The sequence below is a fragment of the Megascapheus bottae genome, chromosome 10 (genome assembly GCF_031878675.1).
Source record: "Megascapheus bottae isolate mThoBot1 chromosome 10, mThoBot2.hap1, whole genome shotgun sequence".
Taxonomy (NCBI): domain Eukaryota; kingdom Metazoa; phylum Chordata; class Mammalia; order Rodentia; family Geomyidae; genus Megascapheus; species Megascapheus bottae.
Window position 1 is genome coordinate 30,774,496 of NC_143518.1, and position 22,916 is coordinate 30,797,411.

The 22,916-nt window shown below is 36.8% G+C and overlaps 1 pseudogene; it reads right to left on the reverse strand.

Moving 5' to 3' along the window:
* Positions 1–13,178: 13,178 nt before the first annotated feature.
* LOC150057846 (prostaglandin E synthase 3-like) lies at positions 13,179–13,700 on the reverse strand (annotated as a pseudogene).
* Between the last annotated feature and the right edge of the window lie 9,216 nt (positions 13,701–22,916).

Sequence of the window (22,916 nt, forward strand, 5' to 3'; positions counted from 1 at the left end):
TGGAGGCCCACAGTCAGGAGGCTGAGATCTGAGGATCACAACTCAAAGTTACTCAGGGAAGGAAAGGTCATAAGATTCTTATATCCAGTTAGCCATGAGGAAATTGGGAGTGGCTCTGTGGCTCAAAGTGGTAGAATGCTAGCCTTGAGTGAAAAGAGCTCAGGGAGAGCACATAGGCCCTGAGTTCAAGGCCCATGACCAATAACCAGAAAAAAGTAATTGTATAATAAGAGCAATTCTAAATATAAGCTGCTTACTAATAGTCAAAAAAATAATCTGAGTTGCCAGACATGTGCATGGGAATGTTGCATTGAGTCTTATTTCAAAGTTTTTTATTTTTATTTTCATGCTATTTTAATTCTGTTTTGTACTCCTTCTCCCTCCCTCCGTTATGTCAGATGAACTATATCACAAATTCAGATATGAAAAAATAATATAAACATTGAATAATAAAAAAGCCTCTTGTCTCTCAGTTTAGTAAGCTGAGATGGAACCTTTTAGGAGTCTTGATTTTGATGCCTGTCGGGACAATTTTTTGAAAGAGTCCACTCATTCTTTATAAAAGCTCAACATCTCTACTTGGATATCAAGGTTCTTGGTGAATCAGGTTTCATTTCACTCTTTGATCTTTTCTGACACCATCCCTCCTTTTTTGCTCCTTGCCATAACATTACATAGCGCATTGGATCTTTCTAGTTTGGTATAATTGGCTTAAGTTTTCTCTTTTACATGTATACCCAGTTACATCTACTCAAAACCCAGTTTGGTTAAATGAAAGAGAAAATGAAACGGATTAAATTTAATTTCCTTTTTAAAGTTTTCCTTGACTGTTTTCTCTTTGATCTTCTCTTCTTTACAGACAGTTGTCAACACATAGTTTAAAACTACATACTGGTTTCTTACTGTCCCAGTATTTTGTGTTATTTTGGAGGTTTCCAATTTATTATTCAACTACAGCACAAGTAAGTAAGATGAGGATATCGTTCTCTGTGAGTGCTCATCATGCCAAAGGACAGCAAAGGGGTTCAGTGATCAAGAGAAATGGATGCAGGTCTTGGTTTTTGTAAGACATGCCTGCTTAGGAAGCAGAGCTTCTTGGGTGGTTTAGACTCTGCATCTGTTGTATGAAATGAAGCAAGCCCAGAACCCTGTCCTTCTCCCCGAGTCTCTTTCTTGTTCTTTTTAAGGATTGAATATATCCCATGGCCATCTATGCATCTGGCATGATGGAAGAATCTATCCTTTCTGAACAGCTTCCATCTAGACTTGAGGAAAAAGAAATGGAAATGCTACTCAGTTTGCAAGCCATACTCTCCAAGCCAGTTTTAGTGGGAATCCTTGTACTTTGTTTCCTTTTCTTGTAACTGTTTCTTCTTCAGTTAGTCCTAGGTTATGAAGACACAGGGATATCTCTTGGTATAATGCTTGTGGCATAGTACTTATTCCATATATGGTGGCTAGCATTTTAATAAGTGGATAAAAATTCCATTGGGCAAAAACAACTGAATGAAAATTTTATACTCACGGATAAACTATCCAACTGTGTGAACTTTCTATCTGATTTTTCTGTATTTTTCCAGTGCATTGTTTCCTCATTTCTTAATTTCATTTCTATATGAAATTTTGATTCAATATACACATGTATTAAAATATCACAGCAGGCATGATGACAAATTACTGTAATTTCAGTTCTCAGGAGATGGAGGCAGGTAGATAGGGAGTTCACGGTCAGAGATCCATCCTGACTCAAAAAAATAGATAATGCAGTTCCTAAACATAGAGTTTTTGTATTATAATGTATAAGATTGATTCTAACATCAAAAAATTTGATATGTAGGGCTGGGAGTGTGGCCTACTGCTAGAGTGATTGCCTAGCATGCATGAAGCCCTGGGTTGGATTCCTCAGTACCACAAACTCAGAAAAAGCTGAAAGTGGTGTCGCCGCACAAGTGGTAGAGTGCTAGCCTTGAGAAAGCTCAAGGATAGCTCCCAAGCCCTGAGGTCAAGCCCCAGGACTGGCAAGAAAAAGAAAGAAAAATTCAGTATGTACCAGTGAAGCATAAAGCAACACAATAATAAGGATAGATAGGCCATATTATAAAATAAAAGTGCTAAAATACAGTTTCTATTATTCTGAAGAGAAATTTGGCATTTATTCCATTTGCATCGCTGTAAAACTGTTTAAAATCAAGAAAGTTAGGGATGCTGGGATGAACTATATGCCGTGGTTCTTATGAAGCAGTACTTGAAACAGGGCAATAGAGGTCAAGGAGGAGGAGAGGGATGAAGGCAGAAATTTCAGTAGACTCACAATTTCTGAGATTGCAGAGGAGATACTCTCCAACTCACAACCTTTGAGGAAGAGGAATGTCCTCCTGTTTCTGGATTTAATGGTGAAAGGCTCTACTGTTGACTCTTCTGTCCTGGACACCTAAGCCTATGCTGCTTATGTGTGAAGGGACCATGTGACAGGGGATCCAGTTTATTCTTCTCGCCAGTCAGTTCTCTGTGGGCTGTTCTGAGGTGTCCTTCTAAAACCTGAAGGAATTTTGGCACTGCCACAGGTGTTCCATTATCAATCTTTTATACTGACCAAGTTTTTGTTGTTGTTTTTTAATTTGAATCCTAGAACAGGACCTTTACAAGGAAGGAGCCACCCATTGTATCTAAAACACATGATTGGTGAAGATAGGCTTAAGCAGTTCCCACATAACTGCTGTCAATCACTTCTAAAGGAAAACTAGCTCCAGTTCCTCATTTGGGCTCACAAGTGAAGAAAGAATTCCTCTTTACAAATCTTATGAGGAATCTGCAATGACAAGGTATGGCAAAGTCATTTCAAAGCTATGAGTTCCTTCCTGGTATATTAGTCTAGAGTTTTCTAGGGTGGCTGAATAAGCTGTCAATAGATACACATGAACAAATACAGATATAGATGTAGAGGTACGAAAGATTTACCACAAGAATTGACTCACATGATTGTTGTAGCTGAAAAGTCCTACCACAGGTTGTCTGCAAGCCTGGGATCCTATAATGCTGATTCAATGTGGTTCAGTCTGGATCTGAAGGCCTCTGATCAGGGAAGTTGATGGTGTAAATCTCTGTTAGAGGTCAAGACCTGGAAAAATAGGAGCCACTTGTGCAAGTCGTGGAGTCCAAGGGGTGGAGAGCCTGGAGCTCTGATGTCTGGTGGCAAAAGAATGTCCAGGTCTAGAAGAGAGGGGAGAGGTGATAGGGAGAAAATTGTTTTATCCCTGCCTTTTTATTGTGTGTGCTCTGTTGGATGGTGCCTGCCCACACAGAGGGTGGATCTTTCTTCCATAGACCACTAAGTAACAGGCCAGTCCTTTGCAAACACCCTCAGGGATATACCTGAAATATCTTGGCAGCCTTATCAGTCTAATCAAGTGTCAAATAACTTTTGTGGAATTGACACACTATATAAAACTTTGGGAATAATTAGTGCTTTGCTAGCCATCTGGTTATTTATTAATCCAATCAAGTTAGCACATAAAATTCACCGCTGTAAGTCCACCCATTATGCCCAGTTAATCCATACATAATCTCCAAGCTGAGAAAAGAGCAAAGTTATGGTTATTTGTGAATTGCTTAATATGCTCAATCATGGTAGTACTGAAGAACAAATACTCATGACAATTATTAGTTTCTGCAACAGGTCACATTAACATAGCTTGTATGTATAACAAATATTTTTTGGAGCTGGGGGGCATGGCTCAAGTAATAGAACACCTGCTTAGCAAGCATAAGACTCTGGCTTCAAATTGTATTAAAGAATCATAGTTGTAAAAATAGTGATGGTACTGGCACTGAAACAGAATGATGGAAAAGCAGAGAAGACCCTGATAGAAGCTTGTATACCTGTAAAGGTATAGTAATTTGATTTTTGACAAAAAAACTTCCATTAAAGAAAAGGGACTCTTCAACAAATGATGCTGAGAAAACTAAATGTCCACATGTGGAAGACTGAACCTAGATGCCTATTTTTCATCCTATAAAAATCAACTTGAGGGGGAGGGTAATGGGTACCAAGACATGTGAAAGGGTATCAATGTATGTGAATTAATGCACCTTCTATCTGGCAAATATCATGTAACCCTTTTACTAATTACAATAAAAAAATCAACTTGAGATGAATGAAAGATCTTAGTGTAAAACCAGAAACTATAAAAGTGCTAGAGGAAAACATGAGGGAAAACTTTGGAACTATAGACACAGGCAGTGTTTTTCCAAAGAGAGCCCCAGAAAGAATATAAATCACAAAAAAGTGACTGCATCAAGTTAAATTTTTTTTTGGCACAACAAAGGAACAATTTTTGAAATGAAAGAAGCCCTACAGAATGAGAACACAGAAGGGGAGGGTATGGGCATGTGTGTGAATACTGCCAAATACATACATACATGATATGAAAATACACAAAGAAACCTGTTGAATTTATTCTGGGAATGGCTGAGTTATGAGTGAGAAGGCTAGAGGGAATAGATTTAATCAATGTTGATGATATACATATATAGAAATATAACAATTAAACACCCTTTTGTACAACTAATATATATCAGTAGAGTGGGAGAAAAGGTGGTATTAGAAAGGAAGGCAGAGACGGGAGTTTAGCCGAGTGGTAGAGTGTTTGCCTAGCATGAATGAAGACCTGGGTTCGATTCCTCTGTACCACATACATAGAAAAAAGCCAAAAGTGATGCTGAGGCTTGAGTGGTAAAGCTCTAGCCTTGGAAAAGTCCAAGGATAGTTCCCAGGCCCTGAGCTCAAGCTCAGGACTGGCAAAAAAAAATAAAAATGAAAGCATTAGTGCCTTAGAAATTTGACTTTCATGCCTGAATGTCGCTTAAAAGTTTTTCAAGGTTTTCAAAGCCAAGAATAGTTCTAGCAGGCTTTGGAACATAACACTAAATTTAACTTCAATCAGCTACCTAAGGAAAATTTTTGAGGAATGAGGCATGAAGAATCTGATCTAGTTCTTTAGCATGAGTTCATCCTCAGATCCATGTTTATTAAAATCTTGCATAGCACTTATGTATTTATATTTAGAAAGCCATTCACTTACTCTACCTTAAGTTACAATTGTATGGAGACATTTTTAAAGGTCAGAAAAACTTCATTTATAGGTCTTCAGATTAAATTCTTCAGGAAACTCTATTGGGTATGTAAGGGCATAGGGAAATTTTCTTTTGTTTTTTTTTTTCTTTTTAAAGAAATTTAATTTATTGTTGAAAGCCTTTTCTGAAAGAAAGTTCCAAGTCCAGATGTTTTTAGGTTTCACTGGGGGGAATTCTATCAAGCATTTAGAGAAATAATACCAATTTAATAAAAACTTCCACAATACTGGAAAAAGAAAGAATATTCCTAAGTCATTCTATGAAGACAACATTGTCATTATGAAAACACAACAAAGACTCTACAAAAATTACAGATCAATATTCCTCAAAAAAAGAGACAATCTTACTTAACACAAATCCAACAAAAAGTAGAAGATATGCTACATCAAAACCAAGTATGGTTTATTCTATTATTGCAGGACTGATCTAATTTTTAAAATTTTACTTATTATTGTCAAAGTAATGTATATAGGGGTTACAGTTACATTTGCTAGATAGAAGATGCATTACTTCTTACACATTGATATCCCTTCTCATGTTTTTGTCCCAATTTCCCTCCCTTACTTCCTCCCAATATCTTGTTTTCCCCTCTTCCCTTTCCTATGTCAAATAATCAAATAAACATTTATACAATATACCAGGTAACAAAATCAGATACAGTATAAATATGAGATTAACCAAAGGGTAACAAAAGAGAAAAGAAATAACATAGTACATTAAGAACAACAGTCACACAAGATAAAGCTCTTGTTTCCACATCGTAGAGATCCTTTCATTTAGTCTCATCCTATATGATCTTATGTATGTAGGTTTTGCGCTACTGTAATCCTCTGCTAGGAGAGTCCTAGATGTGTACTAATCATTACAAATGAGGGAAACCATTGAGACTATGTTCCTTTGGGTCTGGCTTACTTCACTTAATATGATTTTTTTTGCAAGTCTTTCCAGTTCCTTACAAATGGGGGGATGTCATTTTTTCTGATAGCAACATAGAATTCCATTGTGTATAAGTATGACATTTTCTTGATCCAATCATCAACTGAGGGACATCTGGGTTGGTTCCATATCTTTGCTATGGTAAATAGTGCTGCAGTGAACATCGTTGTGCTAGTGGCTTTAGTATGTCCTTGTTTCTGGACGATTGGGTAAATGTCAAGGAGTGGGATTGCTGGGTCATAGGGGAGTTCTATGTTTAGTCTTATGAGGAACTGCCATACTGTTTTCCATAGTGGGTGAATGAGTTTATACTCCCACCAACAGTGAAGTAGCAATACCTCCTAGCCACATCCCCACTAGCATCTGTTGTTATTAGATTTCTTGATCATGGCCATTCTAACTGGAGTGAGGTAGAATCAGAGTTGTTTTGATTTGCACTTCTTTTATGACCAGAGATGTCCAGCATTTCTTCATGTGTCTATAGACCATTCTTATTTCTTCTTCAGAGAAAACTTTCTTTAGGTCTTTGGCCCATCTTTTAATGGGTGATTGTTTCTTTGAAGATTTGTTTTGGAGAGATTCCATTTTTTTAGCTGTATATATATTTTAGATATGAGGCCTTTGTCTGTTGTATGGTTTGTGAAGATCTTCTCCCACTCTGTAGGCTTTCTATTTAACTTACTAGGTATGTCCTTTGCCATGTAGAAGCTCTGCAGTTTAATCCTGTCCCATTTTTCCAAACTTTTTTAAGTTTGTTGTGTTTCTGGGTCTTTATTAAGAAAGTTTTGACCTGTGCGAAGGAGACCCAGTGTATCTCCTATTCCTTCTTGTAAAGTTTTCAGGGTATCTGTTTTTACCTCAAGGTCTTTGATTCATTTGGAGTTAATCCTGGTGTAGGGTGACAAAGAAAGATCCAACTTTAGTTTTCTGCAGGTGCTTAACCAGTTCTGCCAGCACCATTTGTTGAAGAGGCTGTCTTTCTTCCATTCTATTTTTTTGGCTCCCTTATTGAAGATTAGGTAGCCAGGTTTGTGGGTTAATATATGGGTCTTCAGTTCTATTCCATTAGTCCTCAGCCCTGTTCTTGTGCCAGTACCAAGCTCTTTTGGTCACTATAGCTCTGTAATAGAGTCTAAAGTTTGGTATTGAAATTCCACCTGGACTGTTCTTTCTGCTAAGAATTGTTTTTGCTATATGGGATCTTTTTTATTCCATAAGAAATTTTGGATTGTTTCTTTTATTTCTTTAAAGAATGACATTGGGATATTGATGGGTAGTGTATTGAATTTGTAGATATCCCTTGGCAAGACTGCCATCTTCACCATGTTAATTCTTCCAATCCTGGAGAATGCGAGATTTTTCTACTTCCTTGGTTCTGCTTTAATTTCCTTTTTCAGGTTTTTAAAGCTTTCATCACAAAGGTCCTTTACATTCTTTGTTAATTCCTAAGTATTTTATTTTCTTTGAGACTATTGTAAAAGGAGTTGCTTTCCTGATTTTTGCCTCACTCCTCTCATTGTTGACATACAGGAAAGCAGGTGATTTTTGAGGATTAATTTTATATCCTACTACCTTGCCAAAGTTTCGAATCAGCTCAAGCAACTTGAAAGTGGAGTCTATAGGGTTTTTTAAATACAGAATCATGTCATCTGCAAAGAGGGAAAGTTTCACTTCCCCTTTCCCTATTTGGATCCCCCTTATGCTTGCTTCTTGCCTTATCACTCTGGCTAGGAATTCTAATTCTATGTTAAAGAGGAGTGGAGAGAGTGAGCATCCTTGCCTTGTTCCTGATTTTAGAGGAAATGGCTTTACCTTATCGCCACTAAGAATAATGCTAGCTATGGGTTTGTCATACACAACCTTCATTATACTGAGGAATGTTCCATGGATCTTAGTTTCTCCAGAGCTTTTAGCATAGAGGGGTGTTGGATCTTGTCAAATGCCTTTTCTGCATCTATTGAGACATCATGTAATTCTTGTCCTTGCTCCTGTTGGTGTGATGAATTATATTAATTGACTTGTGTATATTGAACCAGCTCTGCATCCCTGTGATGAATCCTGTTTGATCACAGTGTATAATTTTTTTGTTGAGTTGCTGAAGATGGTTGGCCAGTATTTCATTGAGCAGTTTTGCATCAATATTCATCAAAGAAATGGGTCTATAATTCCTTCTTTGATGAATCTCTGTCTGGTTTTGGGATGAGGGTTATAGTGGCTTCTTAGAATGAGTTTGGCAAAGAGCCTTCACTTTCAATTTCGTTGAAGAGCTTGAGGAGTATTGGTGTGAGCTCTGCTTTGAAGACCTTCTAGAATTCAGCTGTGAATCCATCTGGCTCTGGGCTTTTCTTGGATGGTAGGTCTTTTATTGACATTTCTATTTCAGTGCTTGAAGTAGGTATGTTTAGTTGGATTAGGTCTTCTTGGTTCAGTGTGGGTATGTTAATATTGCCTAAAAATTTATCCATCTCTTCTAGATTCCCAAATTTGTTGGCATAAAGGTTTGAAAAGTATTCCCTTATGATGCTCTGGATCTTTGTAATTTCTATCGTGATAGGAAATTTCTTTTTTAACGACTCTGAATTCAGATAAAATTCAGGCCCCTTGTCCAGATAGAGCATTTCACTGGCCTGGCTTTGAAAGATACATTTAGGTTGGAGGAGGGGAATTGAGGAGTATCTCTGGGTAATCGTTAGAAACACTACTGGGTGGATAGGATGTTGAGATGCTCTTAATGTTGTAATGGGAGATCTAGAGATGGTAGCATCTGTGTGAATTTGAGTTAGATGTGAGAAAGCTATGAGAGTTTTAAAATTTCTAGAATAATTCATACTTCAACAGTAGCACCCTCTCAAAGTGATGCCTCTCTAGCTTTCTAAGATAAGGGAGCAAATTAATGTCTTACTTCTTCAATGCTAACCTTTCATATAGAATAAGTCACTGCTGTACAAAATCTCCACCCTGGTTTTACGACTGGGGGTCAGTGGTGGGTCTCATGGCTAGGTCTTACTGTCTATTGCAAAAGCCACACAGCTTACCTTGTGAAAGAGGCTTTTGCTTCTTCTTATCTCTAGGAGACCAAACTGGAGCTACAGGATCTTTCCCACTTTCTTCTGTTCTTTTTCTTTTTTCTTTATGATTTTCAGACATTCTATCCTTCTTTATTAATTCCCAGTGGTTTCCCCCTCTTCCCCTTTTCTGAATGCAGTCTCCCTTTTATTACCCTGTTCATGGAGAAAATTTCCCCACCATTCTCTGCACCTGTACCTGAATTAGTTGTAAGCAGTGTCTGGTTCCCAGGTTGTTAATTATCCCTTTTTTGAAATGGATAATACATAACACTTCATGAAATTCTTGTATTAAGAACATGGGCAATGCCTTGAAACTTGGATACGGAAATGAGCTGAAAACACCCAGGAAACCCATCCCAACAGGAAGAGAAAGTTTCTGAGATTTCAGTTCTATTATGAACTTCCTATCTGGTTGTATGTACTTGAGATAGATCACTGCACATGTATCCTGACCAATACCTATGAAATAATATGAAGTAATAATTTACCTCTACTTTGTTCACTTCTCTTTATTAAAGTCTCTACAGTAGTATCTCTTCTCTCTTTTGCTGCCAAGATGAATCCCATTTATTAGCTTTCTATCGTGTTTGAAATGAGAAAGATTAATGAGTGGGTTTATCCCTTCTATTAAACAAAAGTTGCTGAGTCCCTCTTCTTTATCAGATCTTACGCTGTAGATTAGAGATAAAGAGATGATTAACCTACCTTTTGGGAGATAGAAGACAATAAGACATTGGTCTTGACATGGGTCGTGAATACATATTTTATAAGAATAATAGAAATATGAACAGAGTTAAGAAATGACACCAACAATGGAACCATTGACTCCTTCAAAGTATGATCGAGAAAGAATGATGTATTTCTAAATTGTTTCAAAATATCAACAGAAATTCCCCATAACTAAAAGACAGTCCCAGAAGAATCTCTCAAATGCAGGACTGCTTATGGACTGGTCTTCTGGTGTGTGCTCAGGAGTTTTATCACTAAGGTCCAGGTATGCAAGACACATATGATGGAACTGAGACTGAATAGATAGGCAAAGGCCATAGGAATAGCAGGTCCTGTGCCAGGTAAAGCAGTGTAGATATTCTCCTACATTGAGGAATTTAGTGATCATGAACCTACTGAGGTTTTTGAAATATCAATTTGTTGGTGGTGAAGAGGGCACAACCAGAAAAATGAAGTATGGTAGGATTTTACACATGTACACACACACAGACCCCCCACCCACAAAACTGAGAAAGTTGCAATGAGAACAAAAAGAACAGATGTGAAAAATGTTTAGGAGACAAAATTAATTGGATCATTGACTCACTCTATGTAAAGAAAGGATTAAGAGAAAAAGATTATCTAGGATTGCTTACATATTTCTGAATGAAGTCTTAATGACAGATTTTATCACCAGTCAGCATGAAGGACACATGGAAAGAAGAAAAATAGGAGATGAAGATAAGCTGCAGATTTGGATCTAGATAGCTTTGTAATGTACTAGTAAAATACCTTACTAAACAGGTGATTATAAGATCTGGAAATCATTACAAAGCTGTATGAATGTGCATGGGGCAAACCAAGAGAAATCAAGAAGATGATTTGAAGTGCAGCATGCTAAATAATGCCTTCTGAGAACACCGACTTTGAGAAGGAGGTGGAGTATAGAAGACAAATGACAAAAGTGTTTGTAAATTTATAGCAGAATTTAACCCTTGAGAAAGACATTTCTTTGATATCAAAAGAGAGACTAAGTACCATTTGTTGTTCAATATTTACCTGGCATACATTTATCATTTTGGTAGCAATATTTTGATTTCCTCTCTTCTCCATTGTGTGTGATCTTTTGCATCTTTGTCAAGAATCACTACTATACTGTAAATGTGTAGGCTTATACTGGGGTTCTTATTCTGTTCCATTGCTTTTATACTAATACCATTTTTTTTTGTCAGTCATGGGGTTTGAACTCTTGGCCTGGGAGCTGTCCCTGATCTCTTCAACTGAAAACTAGTGTTCTATCACTTGAGCCACAGTGCTACTTCTGGTCTTCCAGTGATTAATTGGAGATAAGAGTCTCTCCAACTTTTATGCCCAGGCTGTTTTTCAACAGTGATCCTCAGAGCTCAGCCTCCTGAGTAGCTGCGGTTAAAGGTGTGATCCATAACTGCCCTGTGCCATATTGTTTTTTATACTGTGATTCTAATTTATATTTTGATCAGGTACTATGACATTTCCAGGATTTTTCTTTTTGTGCAGAATTGTTTTGCAATTTGCACTCTGATGTGTTTCCAGTATCATAGTATCATAAACAATTTTGTGGGTTGGGAACATGGCCTAATGATAAAGTGTTTGCCTAGCATGCATGAAGCCCTGGGTTTGATTCCTCGGTACCACATACACAGAAAAAGCCAGAAGTGGTGTTGCGGCTCAAGTGGTAGAGCCTTGAGAAAACCCAAGGACAGTGCCCAGGCTCTGAGTTCAAGCCTCAGGATGGGCCAAAAAAAAAGGCATAAACAATGCTGTTAGTGGGGATTACATAAAATCTGTAGATTGTTTTTGGTACTTATAGCTATTTTGTTTCAATATATGAATGTAAGACATTTTTTCATTCTTAATTTCTCCTTCAATTATGTCTTTAATGTTTTATAGTTTTCATTGTAGAGGTCTTTTACCTTCATGATTACAGTTTATTCTTAGGTATTGAGAGTATTTTGAAAAGTATATTTTCCTTATTTCATTCATTAGTAAGTTTAAAATGTATAAGAATATTACTGATTTGTATATATTGATTTTTTTAAGGAGGACAACACATTCAGTTTTATTTCAGTCAAATCACAACACTTTCTTTTCCAGCTTCTGCAAGCGGCTGTTAGTAAAACAAAACAGACCCAAGTCTACCTCAAAAGTAAAACTCCATTCCAGTAAATGGTAAATACATAAAATTACAGTAACCAGACACTTAAAAGGACAGCCAAGAAATCTTCCAAAAGTTTATTAGAAAGAATGTAAACATTAAAAAATCCCCACTGTCATGAACATAAATTGAGGGTTTTCAGCCCAATTTTAAGCTGAATCAAAAAAAAAGAAATAAAAAAAACCCAATATGGTATTAACATTTTCTCACTCATTTGCCATACTGACAGTGCAAATACAATCTGGTCTAAAATGTACATACTCTCAAGCAACAATGTGCAGCTTTCTTTGTCCTCCATGCTATGAGATGTAAAAGCTTAAGGGCCAAACAATACCAAATGTATAGGCTTTAAGAACCATCTGATTTAGGGCATTCACTAGTATTAGCTATGATGCATCTGGAAGACTGACAAAGTAATCATTTATGTATGATAATGTGAAGTAATTTTTTTGAAAAATAAACTTCAGTGGAACAGTCCTGAAGGATACACCAGAGGAACAACAGGGTTTTTTTTTTTTTTTTTTTTTTGTAAACCAGTTTAAGGTTATCATCCAATTTATTTCAGCCACTTTTGAACTCATGTTCTAGGAAATTTAAAATTAAGTCACCTTTCCTTAAGTTGTGAGTTTCCTATCTTGTCAGTACCTAAGTTATGAGTAAAGGAAAGTTAGTTGAAATGTTTTTTTTTTTTTTTTTTTTTTGCCAGTCCTGGGCTTGAGCTCAGGGTCTGAGCACTATCCTTGGACTTCCTCAAGGCTAGAGCTCTACCACTTGAGACTCAGCACCACTTCCATCTTTTTTCTATGTATGTGGTACCAAGGAATCGAACCCAGGCCTTTGTGCATGCTAGGCAAGCACTCTACCACTAGGCCAAACTCCGGGCATTTTTTTTTTTATTAATCAAAACCACTGTGGTCAATTGCCTAAGACCTCAAGAGCTTCATGAAAATGTTCATGCATAAGGATATATTGCCTTAGCTGACTTAAAGTTACCCCGTACAATGGTACATTATCAACCCGTAGTGAAGCCTTTTTAAGAAAAAAATGAACAGGTTGAAAAATGGGTTACAGAGGCAAATATAGCATCTGCCTTTAGAGCTCTCACCTCATCAGTTCAGGAATTTCAGTTATGAAATCTTGCAGAGAAATGTTCTTTCTCAAAATCCAGGTGATGACAATATTCCTTACTTCAGATCTGGCTTTTTTCATCATCACTGTCTTGTGAATCATCATCTGCTCCATCCACTTCTGGTAAATCTACATCCTCATCACCATCCATGTTGTCCATCATCTCAGAGAAACAAACAAAATTAGACATGTCTTCAGCTGAATCATCTTCCTAGTCTTTCCAATTATGGAAATCCACACTGAGCCAATTAAGCTTTGCTCTCTTTTGTTAACCTAGGCCAAGATGTGTGGTCAGATTCTCCTTTTTGTAAACAACATAAAACTGATCTGTCCTTTTATGCTTGGAATCATTTGGATCAATACAGTGAAAAAGATCTATTTCATTTAAACATTTAAAATTGTCACTTCCTCAAAGACAACTGAAAGTAACTCTGGATCATTCGAAGGTTGCATTAACATCATTACTGTCTTCAACACAAAATTCAATGAGGACAGTGCCTTCGATCATACCATTTCCCAGAAGCAGGCTGCATGGTGAACGGGTCAGGGGGACAGGCGAATGGGTGGGCAGGCCTCTGTAGCACCGGTGGCAGTGGAATAGACTCCTTTCCGGAGGCGACTCAGGCGTTTGCCAAATTTTTACAACAAATCTGAGAACTTCTGATGGAATGTTTGGGATTTTCTTTTTGTTTTATTTTTTATTTTCGAGGTAATGTATAGAAGTAAACAGTTACATACTCCACATAGTAGGTGCACTATTTCTCACACAATGATATCCCTTCTTATGTTTTGTCCCCATTTCCCTCCCCCCAGCCTCTCCCAATCATCTTGTTTTCCCCTTCCCCTTCCCATTTCAAATAAACAATATATCAGGTAACCAAGTCAGATACAGTAACAATATGAGATTAACCAAAGGACAACAAAAGAGAAGAGAAATAACATAGTACATTAAGAACAACAATCACACAAGATAAAGCTCTTGTTTCCATATCCTAGAGATCCTTTTATTTAGTCTCATCCTATATGACCTTACGTTCTTAGGTTTTGCACTATTGTAATCCTCTGCTAGGAGAGTCCTAGATGTGTACTAATCATTACAAATGAGGGAAACCATTGAGACTATGTTCCTTTGGGTCTGGCTTACTTCACTTAATGTGATTTTTTTCCCCAAGTCTTTCCATTTCCTTACAAATGGGAGAATGTCATTCCTTCTGATGGCAGCCTAGAATTCCATTATGTATAAGTTCTACATCTTCTTGATATGTTTGGGAGTTTCTAAATATAGAATAATAGTATTTGCAAACAGAGGGGTTCTGACTCACCTTCACCATTCCTTACACTTCTTCCCTCTTTCCCTCCATCTTTCTCTCCCTCCATCCCTCCCTTCCTTCCTTCTTTCTTGACATAAGAAGTGTTGATAAAGGTGGTAGAGGAAGCAAGATCAATGAATTATTTTAGGTAGACACATGAAATCTTACAAAAAAAGAGAAGGGAGCACACCCAAATAAACAAAATCACAGATGAGTATGGTAATATAATGACAGAAATTATCAAGACCCAGAGCATCATAAGGGAATACTTTTCAAACTTTTATGCCAACAAATTTGAGAATCTAGAAGAGATGGATAAATTTCTAGCCAATATTAACATACCCACACTGAACCAAGAAGACCTAATCCATTTGAACAGACCTATTTCAAGCACTGAAATAGAAATGTCAATAAGAGAACTTCCACCTAAGAAAAGCCCAGGACCAGATGGATTCACAGCTGAATTCTAGAAGGTCTTCAAAGCAGAGCTCACACCAATACTCCTCAAGCTCTTCAATGAAATTGAAAGTGAAGGCTCTTTGCCAAACTCATTCTATGAAGCCTCCATAACCCTCATCCATAAATCAGACCGGGATTCATCAAAGAAAGAACTATAGACCCATTTCTTTGATGAATATTGATGCAAAACTGCTCAATGAAATACTGGCCAACCATCTTCAGCAACTCAACAAAAAAATTATACACTGTGATCAAACAGGATTCATCACAGGGATGCACAGCTGGTTCAATATACACAAGTCAATTAATATAATTCATCACACCAACAGGAGCAAGGACAAGAATTACATGATGTCTCAATAGATGCAGAAAAGGCATTTGACAAAATCCAACACCCCTTTATGCTAAAAGCTCTGGAGAAACTAAGATCCATGGAACATTCCTCAGTAAAATAAAGGCTCTGTATGACAAACCCACAGCTAGCATTATTCTTAGTGGCGATAAGGTAAAGCCATTTCCTCTACAATCAGGAATGAGACAAGGATGCTCACTCTCTCCACTCCTCTTTAACATAGTATTAGAATTCCTAGCCAGAGCAATAAGACAAGAAGCAAGAATAAAGGGGATCCAAATAGGGAAAGGGGAAGTGAAACTTTCCCTCTTTGCAACAGTGTAAAGCAGCCTCTGAAACCATGAGTAAAACAAACTTTTCCAAATCATATTAAGTGAAGTAAGCCAGACTCAAAGGAATGCTGGCTCCATGGTTTCCCTCATTTGTCATAATCAGTAGAAACCTTGGGCTCTCCTAGCAGAGAATTACAATAGAACAAAACCTAGATACATAAGGCCATATAGTATGATGCTAAATGAAAGGACCTCCAGGATATAGAAACAAAAGCCATATAATGAATAATTGTCCTTAATGTACTATCTTATCTCTCATCTCTTTTTCTGTCCCTTGGTTATCTCATATTGTTACAGTATTTCACCTTGTTATCTGATATCTTGCATATATGCGTATTTGGTTATTTGAAATTGGATAGGGAAAGGGAAAACAAGATGAGGGTGGGGAGGGAAATGGGGACCATGATATGAGAAAGGGTATCAATGTATGTGAAGTAATGTACCTTCTCTCTGGTGAATATAATGTAACCCTTCTATTAATTACAACAAAAACATATCGAAAAAATATTTATATTTTATGTTTTTCCACTCCAATGAAAATAATTTCTGTTAATATAATATAATTTTTACCAGCAAACAGAAGAAGCCACACATTGTAAAAAGATTTACATAAAACAAGTGCTAACTGTTTTTGGAAGAGAACACTATCGGTGATTGTATTTTCAACCTTTAAGCCTTTCTATAAGTATATAGAAATGAGGCAAAACAATATTATATATCTAGACTTCAAGCAATTTGTTTATATCTAGACTTCAAGCAATTTGTTTCAGTTTTCAGTTGAAAGTAACTTCAAGGTCATTTGATCTAATCTAACCAACCTAAGAATTTTCATTGCAGTATACCTTATCTATCTTTATTAAGCATTGACCACATGGGACAATGGGTGCATATGCCTCTGTTTCACAAGATGTACATACATCCCATTTTTGAAAAGCTCTTGTTTGGGTGGACATGAAGGTATATATCCTTAATCTCAAGTACTCTGAAGGCTTTTGAGATCAAGGGTAGACTGAGGAAAACCTAGCAACAATCTGCTTCAAAACAAAATTTCCAGCAACACCCATGTCTCTAACTAATGTGCTTTGCCCTTCTTTTGTACTTTTATTTTTCCTGTTCAGAGACTCTGTGACATCAATTTTATCCCTTGTAACCTTTTCAACCAGGGAAGCCTCCACCTATATTCAGATGTCTTAATACAATGAATGACATAGAGCCTATTTCGTGTGCTAATGAAATACTTGCTGAATTTTCTTTAGATAGAGTAACCTGGTCATAGTCATAGACCACACCAAGTCCCAGAGAAGGGAATTCTATAAGGACTTTCCTCTTTGGTATTATCTTCCAGAATATTTTCTTTTATTGCTTTCCAGTGATCTTCACTGATTGTATATAAAGGTAGTTTATAGAAGTAGCATATAGGAGTATACAACTTTTTTTCATATATTTTTATTGTACTTAATAGAAGGGTTACATTATATTTGCCAGATAGAAGGTACATTAATTCACGTACATTGATACCCTTTCTCATGTCTTGGTCCCCATTTCCCTCCCCCACACCCCCACCCCTCATCTTGCTTTCCCCCTTCCCTATCCAATTTGAAATAACCAAATACAAATATATCCAATATATCAGATAACAAAGTAAGATACTGTAACAATATGAGATAATCAAGGGATAGCAAAAGAGATGAGAGATAACATAGTACGTTAAGGACAACAATCATTCATTATATGGCTTTTGTTTCTATATCCTAGAGGTCCTTTCATTTAGGGTCATATGGCCTTATGTATCTAGGTTTTGCTCTATTGCAAATCTCTGCTAGAAGAGTCCAAGGTTTCTACTGATTATGGCAAATGAGGGAAACCATTGAGCCTATGTTCCTTTGAGTCTGGCTTACTTCACTTAATATGACTTTTTCTAAGTCTTTCCATTTCCTTACAAATAGGGAGATGTCGTTCTTTCTAACAATGATGTTCATTGCAGCACTATTTACCATGGCAAAGATATGGAACCAACCCAGATGTCCCTCAGTTGATGAGTGGATCAACAAGATGTGGTATTTATACACAATGGAATTCTATGCTGTCAATGATTTTGTGCTATCAAAAAGCAGAATGAACTTAAATGGCAAAATAATCTCAGCATCTGCCAGATAGGAAAAAGAAGAAATGTAGAGAAAAAAAAAACAATCCATGCACAGAGTAGCTTTTCTTTCAGGCTCCATTTTCTTGAACTATCCTTTGCCAAGTGTTCATAGGCTCACACCTGTAACTCTAGCTACTCAGGGGGCTGAGATTTGAGGACTGCAGTTGAAAGCCATCCCAGGCAGGAATATTCATGAGACTCTTAACTTTAAATAACCACCAAAATAGCTGGAAATGGAGCTGTGGCTCATGTGATAGAGTGCTAGCCTAGAGCAAAAACACCTCAGGGACAGCACTCAAGTCCCAGGACCAGCAATAAAAAAATAAATAGTCTATGAATTAAGTTTAATTTTGCTGTATTTGTTAGAAATAGCTCAAAATATTGGAGTGCCACATAGGAATAATGACTAAAGACCCACACTCAAAAGGAACTCAACAAGGCAAAGTTTACCTCTGTAGAAGGGTGTGCAGTCAGACAAAAATGTGACAAGCAAGCACACAGAGCAGGCAGGCAGCTTACTTTTCATCCTTAACATAGCAATCCCCCACACCTCCCTCCATGCTGCCTCCTGCTGGGTTCTGCTATGCACTGGCTGGGCTCAAGTTCACAATCTGCAAAAGAATGTGTCTTAATTAATAGTATATAATTAAAATTTGAGGAGTTTCCCACAGGATATTTTAATTGAAGTGCAGAAAGGAAAGAATGTATGTAACTAAAACACAATTAACAAGGGTCAAGCTACCTGGCCAAAGCAGGAACCCTTCAGGAAAACCATTCTCTCAAGACTAATAGAAAGGGAAACCATTGAGCCTATGCTCCTTTGGGTCTGGCTTATTTCTGATGGCAGCATAGAATTCCATTGTGTATAAATACCACATTTTGTTGATCCAATCATCTACTGAGGGCCATCTGGGTTGGCTCCATCTTTGCCATGGTAAATAGTGCTGCAATGAACATCATTGTGCTAGTGGCTTTAGTATGTCCTTGTTTCTAGACGATTGGTGGAATTGCTGGGTCATAGGGGAGCTCTATGTTTAGTCTTTTGAGGAACTAACATACTGCTTTGCATAGTGGTTAAAGGAGTTTACACTCCCACCAACAGTATAGTAGTGTCCCCTCCTGGCCACATCCCCATCAGCATCTGTTGTTATTAGATTTCTTGATCATGGCCATTCTCTAGGACTCTCCTAGCAAAGGATTACAACAGGGCAAAACCTAGACACACAGGGTCATATAGGACAAGGCTAAATGAAACGATCTCCAGGATATGGAAACAAGAGCTTTATCTTGTGTGAGTGTTGTTCTTAATGTACTATGTTATTTCTCTTCTCTTTTGTTGCCCTTTGGTTAATCTCATATTGTTACAGTATCTGACTTTGTTATCTGGCATATTGTATATACATTTATTTGTTTATTTGAAATAGGAAAAGGAAAGGGAAGGGGGAAACAAGAAGATTGAGAGGGGGTGGGGAGAGGGAAATGGGGACAAAAACATGAGAAGGGTTATCAATGTGTGAGAAGTAATGCACCTTCTATCTGGTGAATATAACTGTAACCCCTCTCTACATTAAAAAAAAAGAGTAATAGAAAGGAAGGAAACTACTTTGATAGAAAGGTGCATTTTCTCATATATTAAAAGACTAATTTGGGACCGGGAGTTTTGCCTAGTGGTTAAAGTGCTTGCCTAGCATGCATGAAGACCCGGGTTCGATTCCTCGGTACCACATACATAGAAAAAAAAAAAGGCCAGCAGTGGTTTTGAGGCTCAAGTGGTAGAGCTCTAGCCTTGAGAAAGTCCAAGGACAGTGCTCAGGCCCCGAGCTCAAGCCCAGGACTGGCAAAAAAAAAAGACTAATTTGATAATGCAGATTTTTTTGAGAACTTTCCTCACACCCGTTATGCTATTCTGCTCTCTAGGACCAGTTCACTGCCACCACTCCCCTACTGAGGAAATTCTCTGAGATTGTGTATTCAGCTCTTCATTCTGTGTTACCACTGTGTCTATGGTACATTTTTATTCTCCTATAATTATCTTTGTCTTTTTCTTTTGCCAGTCCTGGGCCTTGACCTCAGGGTCTGAGCACTGTACTTCAATTTTCTCAAGGCTAGAGCTCTACCAGTTGAGCCACAGCACCACTTCCAGCTTTTTTTCTATGTATGTGGTACCAAGAAATCAAGCCATAGAGGTCTTCGTGCATGCTAGGCACCACTCTACCACTAGGCCAAACTCACGGCCCCTTATCTTTGTCTTTTTATCTACCTCTATTTTTTCCCTACTCCTTTTCTCCAATATATCTCAGAGTTCTCTGATTCCTTCTTTAGCTATTATGGCTCGTCTAATTTTTATGATTATAAATTTTCCCTAAAATCATTATCTATATTTTTCATAGCTGTTTTATGACTCATACTTATTTTAGCACTTTAATAATTTTTTTTTGTGTGTGTGTGCTGGTTCTGGGACTTGAACTGGCAACCTGGGTGCTGTCCCTAAGTTTCATTTTGCTCAAGGCTAGCACTCTACTACTTGGGCTACAGCTTTATTTCTGGGTTTTTTGTTTCTTTTTTGAGTAGTTTATAAGAGAAAAAGTCTCACAGACTTTCCTATCTGGACTGGCTTTGAATCATGATTCTCAGATCTCAGCCTCTCACTTTAATCATTTTAAATTCATTTGATATTATCTAAAATTGTTCCACTGTCTTGTACTTGAGACTGTCCTACTACCTTAAGTTTTTGAGGGATTAATCATCCTATTTTTCTTTTTCTTGACTTTTAGTCCAAGTTTTTTCCCTTGATAGTTTAGGGTGTCTTGAACTATCTTAAAACAATTTTGCCATTCTAGAGCTCCCCTTTCTTTGTACTCTAGTAATTTTATTGTCAACATTTTTTTCCTTGTGAGTTTAAATTCCATGTAGGTAGTGTGAACTTGTTCCTCTTACTCATGTATCTTGTGCTTGAAGTAGCTATTATTCACAAGAATCCATTTCTCCCCCGCAGCAACTACAGGATACACATTTTGCTCAGCTTCCCACCGAATGTTCTCCAGAATAGATCATATTTTAGGACATTAAGTAAATCTTAACGAATATGAGAAAATTTAAGTAACCTCTTGTATTTTATCTGATGATAGACTAAAACTAGAAACTAACATACAAAAGTGTAAGAAAAGACACCATGGAAGAAGTAAGGGTCAAAAAGAACAGAATTTCTAGAAGCAAATGAAAATGAAAACAAAACTATCTGAAAGTTTGGTACATCGAAAAGGCATTGCTAAGAGTAAAATGTATCACTGTGGGTGCCAACATATATATATATATATATAAATGATTTAGAAGAATATCTCAAATTCCTATAAAAACTGAAACAAGTTAAAGCCAAATTATTTTAGGTGGTTGGATAGAATGTTCTATATATGTTTTTTAAAGTCCATCTAATCTACAGTATAACTTAGTTCTGAAGTTTCTTTGATAATATTTTGTCTGAAGATATATGTACCGGTTAGAGTAAGATTTTGAATTCACCCTGTAAGCTGAATTGTGTCTATCTGTACTTACATCTAGTCCTATATTCTTTAACAAAATTGAATGTGGTTACAGTTTGTAAATATATGTTTATAATTGTCATATACTTTTGATGAATTCTTCCCTTTATCCACATTCTTTGTTTCTTCTAATTAATTTGAAGTTAACTTCTTCAGATATGAATATAGATACGGCTTTCTTTTAGGCTCCATTTTCTTTTTTTATTTTAATATTCTTTTTATTGTAATTAATAAAAGTATTACATTATATTCACTAGATAGAAGGTGCATTACTTCACAAACACTGATACGCCTTATCATGTTTTTGTCCTCACTTCCCGCTCCCCACCTCCTCCCCTCATCTTTTTTACCCCCTTACCTATCAAATTTCAAATAAACATATATACAACATAGGAGATAACAAGGTAAGATACTGTAACAATGTGAAATAACCAAGGGACAACAAGAGAGATGAGAAATAACATAGTACATTAAGAACAACAATCCCACATTATATGGCTCTTGTTTCCATATCCTGGATGTCCTTTCAGTTAGCCTCATCCTATATAGCCTTATGTATCTAGGTTTTTAGGCTCCATTTTCTTGAAATATTTTTTTCATCCTTTTTATTTTAATCCTGTGTTTGCCTTTGCCAGGGTGATGCATTTCTTGGAGGCAATAATTGGTTGGATCTTGGTTTATTTATTTTTAACCCAACTGGCTAGTCTGCTTTTTGATTGGATGATTAAGACCATTAGCATTCAAAATTATTATTGAAAGGTAGTAATAAATCTTTTTTGTAGTGTTAATGTTTTCGTAACTTCCACTTCCTTATACATCTCTCTGATGAAATTTTTAGTTTTTTCCATATTTTTTTTTACCAGTCCTGGGGCTTGAACTCAGGGCCTGAGCACTGTCCTTGGGCTTTCTTAAGGCTAGCATTCTACCACTCGAGCCACAGCACCATTCCCAGCTTTTTTTTTTTTTTCTATGTATGTGGTACCGAGAAATTGAAACTGGGTCTTTGTACATACTAGCCAAGCACTCTACCACTAGGCAAAACTCCCGGCTGCCATATTTTTATTATTGTATTTATGTTCCTCATCTGCACTAAGAGTCTTTAAAGTATCTTAGCAATGCTGACTTCATGATACTTTACTCCTACTTTTGCATCCTCTTCTAAAACTAGGTTTCTTTTTCTACAATAACACCACTGTGTAACCAGATGAGACAAAATTATTATTAACTCATTGAAATCATCAATGTACAGTGTGTATTAAAATGTCTCCACTTGTATTAAACATCAACTATTCTTCAGACATTGAATTTGTTAATTATATAATGATTATCACCATTAATATAGAAAACATTTCCTGTTTTTTTGTTTACTTTTATATGACATTGGCTTTTATCTGGAGTGCACCCCATATATCTTGAGGAAGTTGTATTTTCTTTCCTTTTTTGATTGCTATGCAATTATATTGAAGTTAACCATATTTGACAACAAAAGTAGACTGTAATGCTCAACTTGCTGCTGAATCATTAGAGTTCAGAAAATTTAATGTTAGCCTGTAGAATTTTTTAAATGCTGTTTGATCCACCGGTTAACTGTCAGATTTTTCCACTATTAAC